Source organism: Panthera pardus, unplaced genomic scaffold (assembly GCF_024362965.1).
Source record: "Panthera pardus isolate Hobbes unplaced genomic scaffold, ASM2436296v1 HiC_scaffold_24, whole genome shotgun sequence".
NCBI classification, from domain to species: domain Eukaryota; kingdom Metazoa; phylum Chordata; class Mammalia; order Carnivora; family Felidae; genus Panthera; species Panthera pardus.
In genome coordinates this window covers 15,357,714-15,374,864 of record NW_026526810.1, presented here as the reverse complement: position 1 = coordinate 15,374,864, position 17,151 = coordinate 15,357,714, and the positions used below count along the sequence as shown (strand labels likewise).

At 34.9% G+C, this 17,151-nt stretch overlaps 1 pseudogene; it reads left to right on the top strand.

Annotated features, from left to right (window-relative positions):
- Nucleotides 1-705: 705 nt before the first annotated feature.
- The window catches only part of LOC109258922 (tubulin polyglutamylase complex subunit 2-like), a 47,846-nt pseudogene continuing 31,400 nt past the window's right edge, over nucleotides 706-17,151 (top strand).

The following is a 17,151-nucleotide window of genomic DNA, read 5'->3' as shown; positions in this document are numbered from 1 at the left end:
CTATGGGATTCCTTACCAAGAAATTAAGGACCTGAATAGTAATCATTTCAAAACTCTAGTGCGTGTTGGGTAAAAGTTTCTTCTCAACCCAGTGGTTAATTCTACTTACTACTCTCAATAAGAATACTATTTATTTATTTATTTATTTATTTATTCATTCATTCATTTATTCATTTATTTAAGTCTTCATAAAAGCAAACAAGAGTTAGCAAAATAGTAAGAATTGTCAAACTGAGATCTCAGAAAATTAAAGAGTACTTGAAGCTACTTTTACCATGAAGATATTTGCTTATCCTGAGGCAACAAGAATGGAAGTCAAAACCCAGAGACACCCAGAGATAAGAAGTCAAACAGGAGAATTACTATATATTATGTTGAAATAACAAAAGGCTTAAACCACATAAGATATAGAAGTCTAGGTTGACAGCTATTTTAGCACACTAAGCTACTGTTTTCTGGCTTAATTTTCTATTGAGAAACCAACTGACAATATAACTGCCACTTCTTTTAGAGTAGAATATCTTTTAAGATTTTGCTCTTTGTTTTTGCTTTTCTGATTTAACATTATTAAGTTGTCTTCTGTGTTCTTTCACATGATGATCAGTCAGGGTGGCCATAGGAGAAGACACAGGGAGACCTCAGAAAAACGAAGTGTATTATAGTCTCAAATCCTAGAAATAGGAGGCACAACACATACAGGACCACATGGGGAAGCACCATCATTGGCCAGGAGGAGACGGGCAGGAACATGGGCAGAGTCTAGATTGTACCTTTTATTGGAGGTATGTGGAAAAGGGTAGGTATGGTAGTATAAGCAGTTTAGGATTGGTTAGGTTGAATGATTTCAGTGGGCTTTAAGATATAGGGTGGCCTCTGGTGTCCTGGTACCTGGCACTAAAATGATTAAGACAAAGGAATAATGTCTCCTCCTGGAGACAGGAGGGTCAGATAGAGGATGTATTGCTCTAGATTGGTTATTTTGTATATCAAAGACATGCTCTTGGCTGGGCGCTTTGCTATCTCTAAGAATTGATTAGCCCTGAGAAGGGCAGTTTTCTCAACCAGAAAGGATTTTAAGATGTTAACTTTAATCAAAAAACAGTCAAACAAATGGTAGCAGGAAATAAAAAATCTTGAAATCACTGAAAAAAACAAAAAAGAGAGTACAAAAATACTATACTCAACAAAAATAAAGCAACGTGGGCAAAATACACTTTTCGATTTAAACACTATAAAACCAAAACTCAGAAAGTCCATGTTGTAGCCATTTTCAGAGCAATGGACTGTTACCTAAAATTTGGTTTAATTGCCAAGACTAGTGATGACAACCCAATAGAATATAAAAAGTTTAAAAACTTAACATGAAGATTTCTGAGGAGAGCAGTGTAGGTTTTCAAAGGTGGTCTGAAATGTCTTGAGAAAGCAAGGAAAGAAGATGGGCTTGAGGCTTTTATCATGGTTATAGGGTATGGCTGGGGTAAATGTTCCTGTGTGTTGTTTGAATATCCCTCCTTGGATCAAGCACCTTGGCGTTATTATAAGCATGCTCAGAAGTATGGCAGGAGAGGGGAAGGCTATGACAGACAAATACAAAAATTGGGGCACCTGGGTGCCTCAGTTGATTAAGCATCCAGCTCTTGATTTCAGCTCAGGTCATGATCTCACAGTTTGTGAGATGGAGCCCTGTGTTGGGCTCTGTGCTTACAGTGCAGAATCTGCTTGGGATTTTCTCTATCCCTCTCTCTCTCCCTTTCTCTCTCTCTCAAAATAAATAAATATACATTAAAAATAAAAATAAAAATTGGAGTCAGAGTCTTTATTACAGTACACCAGCACCAGATTTTGACCAAAGGAAATTCTAAAAGGTATGCATTTTAGGCAGAAGAGAAGTTAAGGAGAAACATAGAAGAGAGAAAGGGTAAGTGTGTGGGTGAATGTAAATGAACAGTAATTTTAAAGAACATCAATAAAATTGTCTCGTGGGCTTAAGGAAAAAAAAACTTCAAAAAGCAGACAATAGGGCATGTAACAGATACGGCATAATGGATTAATTGTTTCAAGTATCTTGTTTATGGAAAAATTAAACATTACTTTGATTAAATTTCAAAAATGTGAGTATTTTTGCATACCCATTAAAGATAACAACTAACAAACATAATATTCAAAACAGAAGGGGAAATATTATAATTAAAAAATAGACAACATGGTGTATTGAAAAACAAATTATTAGTAACTACACATAAATTGACTAAATCTTCTATATTTAAAACCCAAAACATTGTCATATTATATTTAAAAAAAAAACATAAGCTCTCCATAGTAGATACATCCAAATAAAAGGCTCAGAAAAATTAATTGTACAAGGATGGTGAAGATAACCAAATGACATGGGGTGCCTGGGTGGAGCAGTTGGTTAAGCATCCAACTTCAGCTCAGGTCATGATCTCATAGTTCATGAGTTTGAGCTCTGTGTTGGGCTCTGTGCTAACAGCTCAGAGTCTGGAGCTTGTTTCAGATTCTGTGTCTCCCTCTCTCTGTCCCTCTTCCACTCACACTCTGTCTCTCTCTTTCAAAAATAAACATTAAAGAAAATTAAAAAAAAAAAAAAAGATAACCAAATGGCAGTCCAAAGAAAAATGGTATCAAGAAGAGACTTTAATAAATATACTTTATGATGAAAGCTAATTACAAAAAAAAAAAAAAAAAAAATTGGGGGCGCCTGGGTGGCTCAGTCGGTTAAGCGTCCGACTTCAGCTCAGGTCACGATCTCACGTTCCCTGAGTTCGAGCCCTGCATCGGGCTCTGGGCTGATGGCTCAGAGCCTGGAGCCTGCTTCCGATTCTGTGTCTCCCTCTCTCTCTGCCCTTCCCCCGTTCATGCTCTGTCTCTCTCTGTCTCAAAAATAAATAAACGTTAAAAAAAATTTTAAAAAAATTGACTTTAAGGCAAAAAGCATTGTAACAAATTTATTTCATTATTGTAAAATATTCAATTCACCCAGAATATGCATATACACTTGCAACTAATAATATAGTCTAACTAATAGAAATTTAAGGGAAAATAGAAAATACCAAACAACAGTGGGGTGTTTGGGACATGTCCACTTCAACTGATAAAACAAATAAAAATTTAGTTGACAATGGTGCCTGGCTGGCTCAGTCAGTAGAGCATGTTACTCTTGATCTTGGGGCTGTAAGTTCGAGCCCCATGTTGGGTGTAAAGATTACTTAAAAATGCAATCTTTTAAAAAATAGCAGACAAAATATCAGTAAAGATATTAAGCAAGTTAAAATTCTTATTACCAAATTGATTTAATACAAATATATGAAATATTGAACCCATGAACTTTACAGCACACATTTATCAAGCACATATTTAGAAAATATGACTATATCATTGGCCATATATAACATCTGAATAATTTATAAAAGTCTGCAATCACAGAGAACATGTTCTCTGACAACAAGAAGATCAGTTACGTAAAATTGAAATAAAGCAACATTTCAATGTTTTCCTGAGTCAAAGAGGAAACCAAAAAGACACTTGAAGTTATTTTAAGCTGAGCAATGCTGTACAATAAGACTTGTCATAATCAAAAGAAAATGTATCAACATAACTATGCATATGTTGGGGAAATTATGAATAGTAATGACATACACAGATGTGTCTGATATATGGCAAACGGCCACACAAACTTTAAAACATATAAAAGAAAATAAAGATAAAAAATAGCAATGGGGCCAAAGTTCATGTAGGATCACTGTCAGAAATAGTAAGTCTACTGTAATTGTGAGTGTACTGAAGGGATCCAAGTAGATTAGAACGCGGGATAAAAGGAAAGAACTTAGAGTACACACAATTTAAAACATCAGTCTTTCAAAGTGTATTTCTTTCAAAGGGACACAAAATCCTGAAAGAAAGTATGAGGTATCCTTTGGAAATTACATGGTGAGAAGTACATGAAATAGACATTTTAACTAAGAGAAAAAGGACATTGGAGGACACCAGAATCAACCATAAACCAACAGAACAAAACCACTATATAACTGAAATTTGTTATACTGACAGTAGAGGGTGCCATTGAACTGGGAATCTTGGAAGTCAGCAAAATCCACAAATAAAGGGAAGAAATCTCAGTGTCTTAGAGAGTTACTGTAAAAAATTAGATGCAATACACTTCAACTGAAAATCCCCCACAACATAGTAAATATGATCAGAATAAAACTTTAAATCAATTCTGCAAATGGAATAAAATATATTCAAACAAGCATTTTTGGTCATGAAAAACCACCTCAAATTAGACATGTAAAAAAAGAAACAAAAATGAACAGAAATGTGAAGAAATGAAAATACAGTTAATTAGACTCAGAAAAGAAAAAAATGACAAATTTATGAATAAAAAGTAGATTTCAAAGAGACAAAATGAATAGACTCAAATGAAAATGTAATGACAGGCATTGAAGAAAGACAAGAAAGAATAAAAATAGGATTAAAAGAACAAATTAAGTAGGATTTTAAAGAATAAAAATAGGATTAAAAGAAAAACAAAGTCAGAAAAGAGTGGTAGACTTAGAAATTCAGCAGATACCATTCATATAACTGGAGTCTCTGGAAAAGGAAAACAATGGGATAAACTAAAAAGATCTAATATTTTTAAGTATATTGCAAGAAATCAATGTCTCAAAAATCAACCTGAATGTACTGGTTTGGTTTCTTCTCTCCTTGGCTTGCAGATGGCCACCATCTAGCTGTATTCTCACATGGCCCTTTCTCTCTGTACATACATCCCTCAAGTTTCTTTTCTTATAGTTACACCAGGCTATTGGATTAGCCTCACTCAATACCATGTTTAACCTTATTATCTCCTCAAAGGTCCCAACTACAAATACATTCACACTAGGACATAGGGCTTCAGGATATGAATTTTTAGGAGGACTCAATTCATTCAGCTACAGACACTTTAGTTTCTAGTGTCTTAATTTAATTTAAATTTAGCAGTAAGAAATTTAATAATCTCACCTTCTCTCATCTCTTACAGCTGGGTAACTAGGATTTCACAGGGACTAACATTAACAGCTAAGGGTAAGTTAGATTACCCTGGTTACCAGTAGCCTTAATGTAGTGTCCCACATGGTAATGACCTACACTAATTCCACTTTTATTATTATTCCTTTATGATAAAAGAAATAGACGCACATAGTAAAAAAAACTTTAAATGCAAAGTGATAATAACTGAAAAGTGTCTCATCCTTCCTCCTATCCCAGTATCTATCACTAGCCATTAACTTTTTAGCCATTTTCACATGTCAAAATTCTGTTTTGTTGTTGTTGTTTATTTACTCAAAGAGTTCAAGTTGGTCTGTATAAAATGGGGGAATGTATGGTCTTTGATAAAATAAAAAATTTCAGGTTTGTTGGGATCCAGATTTCAAATTAAATTATCAGGTTTCTCATTGTCTTTGACCAACTCTCCTGTGGGATGAAATGTTCTGCCTGGCCATGCCTGAGTTATGTGACTATTGTACTTTTATGGTACATACATACAAGGAAAACTAGGTGCTGTAACAGAAGGGGAAAGGGACAATAGGGAAGCAAATGCAATAGGTATTCATATGCAAGTAACATTTTAAAATATAATGCATACAGTTTTATTTTTTAAAGAATATCTAACTCCTTAATTTGAGATATTGTTAGCTAGCACACTAGTACTTCTCCCTCATATCCTGAAAAACCACCTAGAGTCAACTCTCATTATTTGTGGTCATTATATTATATAAACTCATCACAATCAACTGAATCAGCAAATACTGAATGGTTACTCCCAGGGGAAACACAGAATTAGATCTATGCAAGCCCTCTGGTCACCACATTTGCATCAACCAATCAATACATAATCTTGTTTTATGCCTGTTTCCATTTAGAGGCTTCTTATTTAATACATACTGTTGATTCATCAACGCTTAATTCATGGCCAAAAGTGCTATAACTCATGCCTGAACGAAGCTTATCTAACATACCTATTTTCTCCATAAGACACATCACAGCTTTTTTGCACTAAGTACATTAGACAGCATGCTGGCACTAGACTTGGAGTGCATTTTAAATAGTGAAATCACCAATAAAAGGCACAAACATGCAAAACACATGGAAGTAAGTAAACCACAAAAAGGACACTTGTTTACAATATGAGGGCTGAAACAGAAGGCAGAGCCTCTCCTTTTTCAACTTCAACTGGAAACCTGCACGTTGGGTGACTCAAATTTTTTTGCTTCTCTGCACATGTCTGCAAATGGTTGGAAAGCACTGTGCATGTTGATTAGGGAGTTCATATCATTTTGGATTTATATATACAAGTTTAGCAAGTAAATAAATATGCAAATACAGAATCTGGGAATAGTGAGAATCTATTTAATCGGACCTAAAAGGAAGGAGAACTAATCATATTTTATTAATCCCATACGGCTTGAGGTGGAATGGTCCAAGTTTAAATTAAATTATGTTTTCTTTTAAATTTTACAGAATTAATTAGTATTTGATTTGTGTAGCTTTTTGCTTGTTTCCCTCGCAGTTTCTAATTGCCTCTCTTCATCTCATTGAAAAAAGATCACTGGCAGTTAGATTCACCTAACTTAAATTCACATAGCTTAATCCCTGCATTTGTTCAGTGGTCTAATTTGCACCAAGAGTTTTACTATTGGTTTCACTTTACTTTATTTTCATAGCAGGATGTCACAGCTGCTGTCAGCCTTAGTGCGATTCTGAAAGTAAGAAGCTCAGCCTTTTCCCAAGCCAGGTTTTCTTCTTATATAAGAGACAGGGAAGGCAGAGTGAGTTTTAAAGACAACTGAAATGATAAAAAGGCATGAAATAATACCAAAATTCTCAGAATTTCATGAAAAGGTTATCCCCACACTATTTCCATAATTATCCCCTGTACAAAGTCCACACTATGTCCACTCTGTCAGCAGTAAGAGGATAAAAATTAAATAATTACTTTTTCTTTTCCATAATTACTTTTCTGTTCCCAACTATCTTATTAACCTATATCTGTTTTGTTGATTAAGTCATATTTACTTTCTTACAAATTAGCACAATGATTTCCACAGGCATGATTTATTTAACAAAACATGTTAAAGCACCCTTGATCTTATATAATTTTTCTATTTAATCTCATAAAATAAAATAAGATACGTTATAACATATATCTTATGTTATAATGATATATTTTTTCCAGATCAAAATTACCCATTAAAACTCTTTGGTACTTTTTTTCTAAGAATAACCTAACATCACCACTCTCAGCCAACGGGACTTCCAACTAACAAATTCTAGGAATATTCCAGTCCAGTTGTAGATGGCTGTACAAAATGGACTTCTAACCTTACATCAAGAATGAAATGCATGATTTTAAGTAGATTCTTATACAAAAATCAGTGGGGAAAAAGTGACTGTTTATGTATTGATCATCTCTCTCCTTGCACTAGAATGTTATCTTTATGAAAAGATTTTCTTTATTCACAGCTGAAACTCCTGTGCCATGCCTGGTGAAGGCTTTAAGTAAATACTTTTGGAATGAATTGATGTTACTTATTGCTGCATTAAAAAGTCACCCTAAAATTTAGTGACTTAAAATATTTTGTTATCACTTGTGTTTCTAAGAAGTTGGCTGGGCTATTGTAGAAGTGATTCTTACTCAAGGTCTGTCACATGTTTGCAGTGAGATGGTGGCTGCAGCTGAAGTCACCTTGAAGGCTTTCTCACTCATGTCTGGAAGTTGGTGTTGGCTGCCAGCAGAACAGTAGTGCTGTCATTCAAAACACTTGCATGAGGCCTGTCTGTGTGGCCTGCCCCACAGCATGGTGGCTAGATTCCAAGAGCTAACTTCTCCCAGAAAAAAAAGAGAAAGTATGTGCATTTTTTACATGTATTTATTTTGGAAAGAGTGCAAGTGGGAGAGGGACAGAGAGGAAGACAGAGGATCCAAAGCAGGCTCTGCACTGACAGGCTGATAGTACTGAGCCCCATGGAGGGCTCGAACTCACGAACTGCAAGATCATGACCTGAGCCAAAGTCAGACACTCAACGGACTGAGTCATCCAGGAACCCCCAAAGTATGTGTATTTTTATAAACTAGTTTTGGAAGTCACATAACATTGCTTCTATCATGTAGTTCCAAGCAGGTTAAAGGGGAGGGGTGATAGCTCCCATTGCTTGATGGAAGGTATGCTAATGCCATATTTTATGAGCATGGGGGATAAAATATATTGAGACAGCCATCTTTAGACAACTCAATCTTCCACAAAGGCTGATCAACAACAAACTATACTTGTTCATAAGCACATATGAGACATCCCCAGGTAGTATAAAAATAAGTTAGAAAAAAATAAGTTAGAGAAATTTTGAAGTCAGATGAAGATCCTCTAGTAGCACATAAGTTATGTGATTAAAATAGAAAACTATGTTATGGATGTTTTATACACCTTGTTATGGTTGTGCAGAGATACTGACTCTTTTAGTGCCTGGAGAGCTCATCCAGGGGGATGGGAGCAACCGGGATATGGAAAAAGCGAAGGTCTGCTTCTTCTCTTCTACTTCAATCAAAGCATCTCTATTTTAATTTGCTTTATGTAAACACAGAACTTTGGTTTTGTTTATTGATCAGTTGAAGAGAAATATCTTGCCAATGAAAAGTTTGGTAACCTGTAGAGATGTATAAAATTATAGACATGCAAATATGCTTGATTTCTGTTGATTCAGCTGCTGTCAATATTTCTTGTTTGTTTTTTGTAATTTTCAGAGATTTGATGGGAAATATTGAGAGAGAATTCAGAGGAAATGAATTGCAATTACATGGCATTCAAGCCGCCATTTACCCTTCCAGATATCAGATGTTGCTTAATCCCTCTAATTCTTCCTTCCGACATATCTTTCTAGCTGTCACTGTCAATTGGATTTAGTGCATTAAAAATAACTGCTTACATGGTTAAAAACTATCTTTGCTTATTAAAGTCTTTATCTTTCAGACAGACCACCATTCCTCCTTATCATCATGTGCCGTATTCCTGTTAGTTTCTCATTCATAAGAAGAAGAAGGCAAGATGAATTACATTTATTTTTCTTTTTGGAGACTCCTTTAGCAAAAGTTTATGGATATTTTCTTTACTATTTACCATAAAGGATTAATTAAAAAAAAAGAGTTGTTACTAGCTAAAAGAAGAAACAATGTTGAATATGACCCTTGTATTAGTTAGGACAGATGCAATTTATGCCATGGTAATACAAAACTTATAAATATTAGTGATTTAGCACATAAATTATTTTTGCCCATGCAATGTTAGTGTATCTTGGACTAATCTCTACGTCTGTTATCTTCCACATGGTAACTCAACTGCACAGGCTTCTTTTATTTTGTGGCTCTACCATCTCAGTATACAGTCTCAATTAAGGAGGAAAGACACTAGAAGTTGAGTACGTTTTCACTGCCTTAGCCCAGAAGTGATTCTTCAGATCACTGTCCACTGGTTAGAACTAGTTCTGTGTCCCTGCTTAAGCATAAAGTGGCTGGGAATTGTGATCTTCCCTGTGACCAGGAAGGAGAGGAGAACCAAACACTGGAAGTGCCTGTCATGGTATCAAATGCTGTCAACATTTTTGCAATCATTTGGAAAGTACTGAGGATGCTCTTTGACCCAGTGATTCTACTCATGGAGAGTTGGAAAATTATTCTGAATAAACAATCTCTCCAAATGACAAAAAGTATCTCCTTTGATCTCTCATAACAACATGGACATTATCTACCATAGTTCACATTGCATTATTTTATCATTATGCATTTCTGTGCTTGATCTTCATGCTAGTCTGTTAAGATCTTTAAGGCATGGCCAAGATCTTATTTATTTTTGAATCCCAAGCCACAGAAATGCATAACGTTCACTAACAATGGAAGTTGTAGTATAAATGTCTACAGTGGGAATCATCTACAAGTACCAAAAACTCAGTCTGCACCTGCCATGCCTTAGCTATGTAAGCTGGTAGATGAGTCTCTGAAACATCATGTGAGAAGACATTTTATACCGGGATTTTATCTTCAACTGGGTTTGAAATATTAATAAAAGATATGGACTGAAAGGAAAGGTGATATTAGATGCCACCTCCACCTAGATCTTCTAATTCATAGCACTGACTGATTCAGTGAACCAACACTGATAGATATGTATCTGCAGATTCAGGTCCACCAGCAATGACGTCTAGAATTACTTTTTATCTTTGTCTGGTTTCTAGTGTATCCTTGATGAAATTGTATTGTTGTTCAAACAGGTATTAATGAATGGTATCTGTTATCCTTCCAACCACTCTCACCTTGGATTCCGATTTGCCTGTCAACTTACATACTCCATTTTGAACATACTCCCATCTTGGACTCATCAATCTGTGCCATCATTCTTGGTTCCCCATGGTTATGGTCTTGCCTTCCAACAGCCTGGATCTCATACTAACCCAGTTGGGCTACTGGGAATCAATGATGCCTCTTGTCTGATTCTAGGTTATATTATTTGCAGACACCTGCTCTTTTGCTGTTTCCTAGACAGTAGTGGATATTTCCTTTCATATAAACATTGATCTAGAATCATCCGGTGAGTCTGCAAGAACTAAATAGGCTTTAGGTTGTAAAAGACCAAGTGAGAAATTTGGCATGCAGATCAGAACCTGATTAAAATTCATTTTACAACCCCATTGGTCTGTATGCTCCAGCCCCTTTGGTCTAAATGTCCTCCTCTTCTGCACCAGTCTAGCACCAAGGTCCTAGCATGAGTCTAAAGGAACATACCTAAAATATAAGTATTATAATACCAAGTTGACAGATAATATGAGAGGGAACAAAGATGATAATGCATACAACATATATAGAAATGATAACTGAGTATAGAGAGTAAGGTAAATGGTTTCCACTGGAGATGGTCCAGGTTCAGGCTTAAAAGGAAGGTGGGATCTATGTCATATAACTCCTTTAATGCTAAGTTAATAGAATATGAATTTATTCTGTAGAGAAAAGTTCACTCTAGTGCAGTTTATAGAACCTGAGATGGTTATTAAACCAAAGCTGGGCCTTTTATTTTTATTTATTTATTTATTTATTTATTTATTTATTTATTTATCTTTATTAGATGCCAATGCTTTATTTTTATATGAAATTTATTATCAAATTGGTTTCCATACAACACCCTGTGCTCATCCCAACAGGTGCCCTCCTCAATGCAAAGCTGGGCCTTTTAATCTCGTTATATTACTCATTTCCTATATGGTTAGACAAATGGTGCTAATTATATGAACTTAATTTCTACCTTCTGCAAATTAAGCATACCCGTTTTGCTGATTTGTGAACATTAGAATCAATAACTAAAACAATTAGCACAGTGCTGGCAGGAGCACATATTTAAAATGGGCTAAATTATTAATGAAATTTGGGGAGAATGTATGTATAAGAGTGGTATTTTAGGAAGAATAACTTGACTGTTTACTGAATAGAATTGTAGCTGCGGCATGTTATGAAGGCAAGAAGAATCAACAAATGTATCTATATAATAATAATAAGGAACAAAGTTCTGTACTAAGACAAGATTTATTGGTAGAAAAAGAAAGAACAAAACAATGCTCTGTATATATGTCCCTCAAATATCAAGTAAGTAAGAAAATGTTGGGGCTGAGGAAACAGGTTTATAGTGAATATGAGATTTGACTTTAAAAGTACTGATATTTACATCAAAGTGGCAAATCTACAAGTATATGTATGCTTGAGACATCACAAAATATTTGGATTTGGAAATGTTCTGCATATAAGTTGTATTGGGAAGGATGACAAGATTAAGACATGTTCCAAGCACAAAACAAACACTTTCTAAAGGTCAGGAGGAAAAAAAAAGAACCCAATGAATATATATATATATATATATATATATACACACACATATATATATAATTATATATATATATATATCTACATATATATAATTATATATATATCTACATATATATATATAATTATATATATATATCTACATATATATATAATTATATATATATCTACATATGTACATATGTATCTACATATGATATCTACATATCTTGAAGATGGAAAGTTGCTTCCTTGGCAACTGTGAACTCTCTGTTCCTGGATGCATACTTGTGGTTTTCTCATGTTACCACCAGGTGGAGCTCACACTTCACTATATCTAATGAACTAAGTTCAAGATACTTTGGGCCATTTACTGACTGCTTGACTGAAGATAATTTGCATGAGAATTTACATACAAAGGATTTGTAAAAAGATCTAAAAAAGGACTATAGGTCTCCCATATTTCCCTAGAACATGGGCCTGTTACCAGTCATTAACAGCTATTTTGGAGTAATTAATTGGAAGAAATTAGTAACTAATTTCTGTTCTCTGAGGTCACTTTTATTTAGATGTGCTTCTTGTCCACAAACTCTTACTTTCTCCAAAGCACACATTCATATATTAACTATTATTGTAATGCTGAACAGCATGAATCTCAGGAAAAATAGAATTTAGATATTTTTACAGCAAAATTAAATCATCCTCTACAAGCATTATTTTTTAAAGTTTTTATTTAAATTCCAGTTAGTACAGTGTACCATTAGTTTCAGGTGTACAATTTAGTGATTCAACACTTCCATACAACACCTGGTGCTTATCACAACAAGTGCACTCCTTAATCCCCATCACCTATTTAACCCATCCCCCAGCCACCTCCCCTCTGGTAACCATTAGTTTATTCTCTATAGTTAAGAGTCTTTCTTAATTTGCCTCTCTCTCTCTCTTTTGTTCCCTTAGGTCATTTGTTTTGCTTCGTAAATTCCACATATGAGTGAAATCATATGATATTTCTCTTTCACTCACTGACTTATTTTGCTTAGCGTAATACTCTTTAGTTCCCATTATGTCCTTGCAATTGCAAGAGTTCATTCTTTTTTTATGGCTAATATTCCATTGTAGGTATATAACACTTCTTTATCCACTCATCACTTGATGGACATTATTGTGGATAATGCTACTATAAACATTAGATGCATATATCCCTTCAAATTTGTATTTTTGTAGCCTTTGGGTAAATACCTACTAGTGCAATTGCTGGATCATAGGGTACTTCTATTTTTCACTTTGTCAGGAACCTCCATACTATTTCCCACAGTCATTGCACCAATTTGCATTCCTACCAACAATACAGTTTTCCTCATTCCCCACAGCTTAGCTAACACTTGCTGTTTCCTGTGTTGTTGGTTTTAGCCATTCTGACAGGTATGAGGCAATACTGCATTGTAGTTTTGATTTTTATTTCCCTAATGATGTGTGATGTTGAGTGCCTTTTCATGGGTCTGTTGGTCATCTGTATGTCTTCCTTGGAAAAATGTCCAATCATGTCTTCTGCCCATTTTTTTCACTGGAGTTTTTTTTTTAATTTATTTATTAAGTTTTTTTTAGGAAACGTTGAGTTTTATAAGTTCTTTATATATTTTAGATAACAACCCTTTATCAGATATGTCATTTGCAAATATCTTCTCCCATTCCATGGGTTGCCTTCTAGTTTTGTTGATTTCTTCCTTTGTTGAACAGAAGTTTTTATTTTGATGAAGTCCTAATAGTTTATTTTTGCTTTTGTTTTCCTTGCTTCAAGAGACCTATCTAATAAGTGGCTATGTGGGGCACCTGGGTGGTTCAGTTGGTTGAGCATCTGACTTCGGCTCAGGTCATGATCTCGCAGTTCATGGGTTTGAGGCCTGCGTCAGGCTCTGTGCTGACAGCTTAGCAGAGCCTGGAGCCTGCTTTGGATTCTGTGTCTCCCCTCTCTCTGCCCCTCCCCACTCACACTCTATCTCTCAAAAATAAATAAATGTTTAAAAAAATAAAAAAAAGATGTTGCTACAGCCAATTTCAAAGAAATTACTAACTGTGTTCTCTGGGTTTTAAAAAATGTTTATTTATTTATTTACTTGAGAGAGAGAAAGGGAGAGAGTGTGTGAGAGAGAGACACAAAGAGAGACACAGAGAAAGGGAGAGAGAGAATCACCCGCTGGCTCTGTGCACAGAGCCTGACATGGGGTTCAATTTGATGAACTGTGAGATCATGACCTGAGCCCAAATCAAAAGTCAGACCCTTAAGTGACTGAGCCACCCAGGTGTTCCTCTCCTCCAGGATTTTAATGGTTTCCTGTCTCACATTTAGGTCTTTTATTCATTTATATTTATTTTTGTATATGGTGTAAGACAGTGGTCCAGTTTCATTCTTTTGCAGTTTGCTGTTCAGTTTTCCCAACACCATTTTTTGAAGAGACAAAAACCTTACAATACCTAGGAATAAACCTTAACAAAGAGGGTAAAGACCTGTACTCTGAAAAGTATAAAACACTTATGAAAGTAATTGAAGAGAACATAAAGAAATGGAAAGACATTCTATGTTCATGGGTTGGGAGAACAAATATTGTTAAAATATCTACACTACCCAAAGCAATCTACACATTTAATGTAATCCTTATCAAAATACCAATAGCATTTTCACAGATCTAGAACAAACAATTTTAAAATTTGTATGGAACTACAAAAGACCCTGAAAAGCCAAAGTAATGTTGAAAAAGAAAAGCAAAGCTGGAGGCATCACAATTCTAGATTTCAAATTATATTACAAACTGTAGTGATTGAAACAGTATGGTACTGGCACCAAAATAGACACTTAGATCAATAGAACAGAATGAAACACAGAAATAAAGCCACGACTATATGGTTGATTAATTTTTGCCGAAGCAGGAAAAGAATATCCAATGTGAAAAAGAAAGATTCGCTTTGTCTTTTATTACAGTCTTTATTTTAAAGTCTATGTTGTCAGTTATGAATATAGCTATACTAGCTTTCTTTTTCTTTCTATATCAGCTTTTATTTTCTTTTTTAGATTCTTTAGAAAAAAAAGTATATATATATATATACTTTTTATATATATATAAAAGTGTCATATATATATATATATATATATATATATATATATATATATATAATGGAATAGTACTCAGCCACAAAAATTAATGAAATTTTGCCATTTGCAATGATGTGAATAGAGCTGAAACAATGATGTGAATGTTTGCTTGGAATTACAGCAAAACAAGTAAGTCAGAGATGGTTATACTTTAAAAAATTAGTTAGGATATTTGTTTTCCTTTTCAAAAACTCTGAATGTCTTGCTTTATACTGTACACATCTGGAATCTATTATCTCCTTTTATATTGACTGTTGCATTATATACATTTTTTTTTAGTTTTGTAGTGTAATTTTTTAAAAATTTTATTTATTTTCAATTGGTTTCCATACAACACCCAGTGCTCATTCCAACAAGTGCCCTCCTCAATGCCCATCACCCACTTTCCCCTCTCCCCCACCACCCCCATCAACCCTCAGTTTGTTTTCAGTATTTAAGAGTCTCTTATGGTTTCCCTCCCTCCCTCTCTGTAACTTTTTTTCTCCCCCTTAGCCTCCCCCATAGTCTTCTGTTAAGTTTCTCAAGATCCACATATGAGTGAACACATATGGTATCTTTCTTTCTCTGACCTATTTCACTTAGCATGATACAATCCAGTTCCATCCACCTTGCTGCAAATAGTCAGATTTCATTCTTTCTCATTGCCAAGTAGTATTCCATGGTATATATAAATCACATCTTCTTTATCCATTCATCAGTCGATGGACATTTAGGCTCTTTTCATAATTTGGCTATTGTTGAAAGTGCTGCTATAAACATTGGGGTACACGTGCCCCTATGCATCAGCACTCCTGTATCCTTTGGGTAAGTTCCTAGCAGTGCTATTGCTGGGTTATAGGGCAGTTCTATTTTAAATTTTTTGAGGAACCTCCACACTGTTTTCCAGAGCGACTGCACCAGTTTCCATTACCATCAACAGTGCATGAGGGTTCCCGTTTCTCCACATTCTCGCCAGCATCTATAGTCTCCTGATTTGTTCATTTTAGCCACCCTGACTGGCGTGAGGTGGTATTTGAGTGTCGTTTTGATTTGTATTTCCCTGATGATGAGTGATGTTGAGCATCTTTTCATGTGTCTGTTGGCCATCTGGATGTCTTCTTTGGAAAAGTGTCTATTCATGTCTTCTGCACATTTCTTCACTGGATTATTATTATTTTTTTTTGGGTGTGGAGTTTGGTGAGTTCTTTATAGATTTTAGATACTAACCCTTATCCGATATGCCATTGGAAAATATATTTTCCCATTTTTCATCGGTTGTTTTGTTGATTGTTTCCTTTGCCGTGCAGCAGCTTTTTATCTTGATGAGGCCCCAATAGTTCATTTTTGCTTTTAATTCCCTTGCCTTTGGAGATATGCTGAGTAAGAAATTTCTGTGGCTGAGGTCAAAGAAGCTTTTTCCTGCTTTCTCCTCTAGGATATTTATGGTTTCCTGTCTCACATTCAGGTCCTCATTCATTTTTAGTTTATTTTTGTGTTTGGTGCAAGAAAGTGGTCTAGTTTCATTCTTCTTCATGTTGCTGTCCAGTTCTCCCAGCACCATTTGTAATTGCACCAAGAACCATAGAATACCTAGGAATAAACCTAACCAAAGATGTAAAAGATCTGTATGCTGAAAACTATAGAAAGCTTATGAAACAAATTGAAGAAGACACAAAGAAATGGAAAAACATTCCATGCTCATGGATTGGAAGAATAAATATTGTTAAAATGTCAATATTACCCAAAGCAATCTACACATTCAGTGAAATCCCAATCAAAATTTCACCAGAATTCTTCTCAAAGCTAGAACAAACAATCCTAAAATTTGTATGGAACCAAAAAAGACCCCGAATAGCCAAAGTAATATTGAAGAAGAAGACCAAAGTAGGAGGCATCACAATCCCAGACTTTAGCCTCTACTACAAAGCTATAATCATCAAGACAGTATGGTATTGGCACAAAAACAGACATACAGACCAATAGAATAGAATAGAGACTCCAGAATTGGACCCACAGATGCATAGCCAACTAATCTTTGACAAAGCAGCAGAGTATCCAATGGAAAAAAAGTTAGTCTCTTCACTGTTGCACTGTATTTTTTAATTGAGGTACATGAAGAAAACCTGGCCTT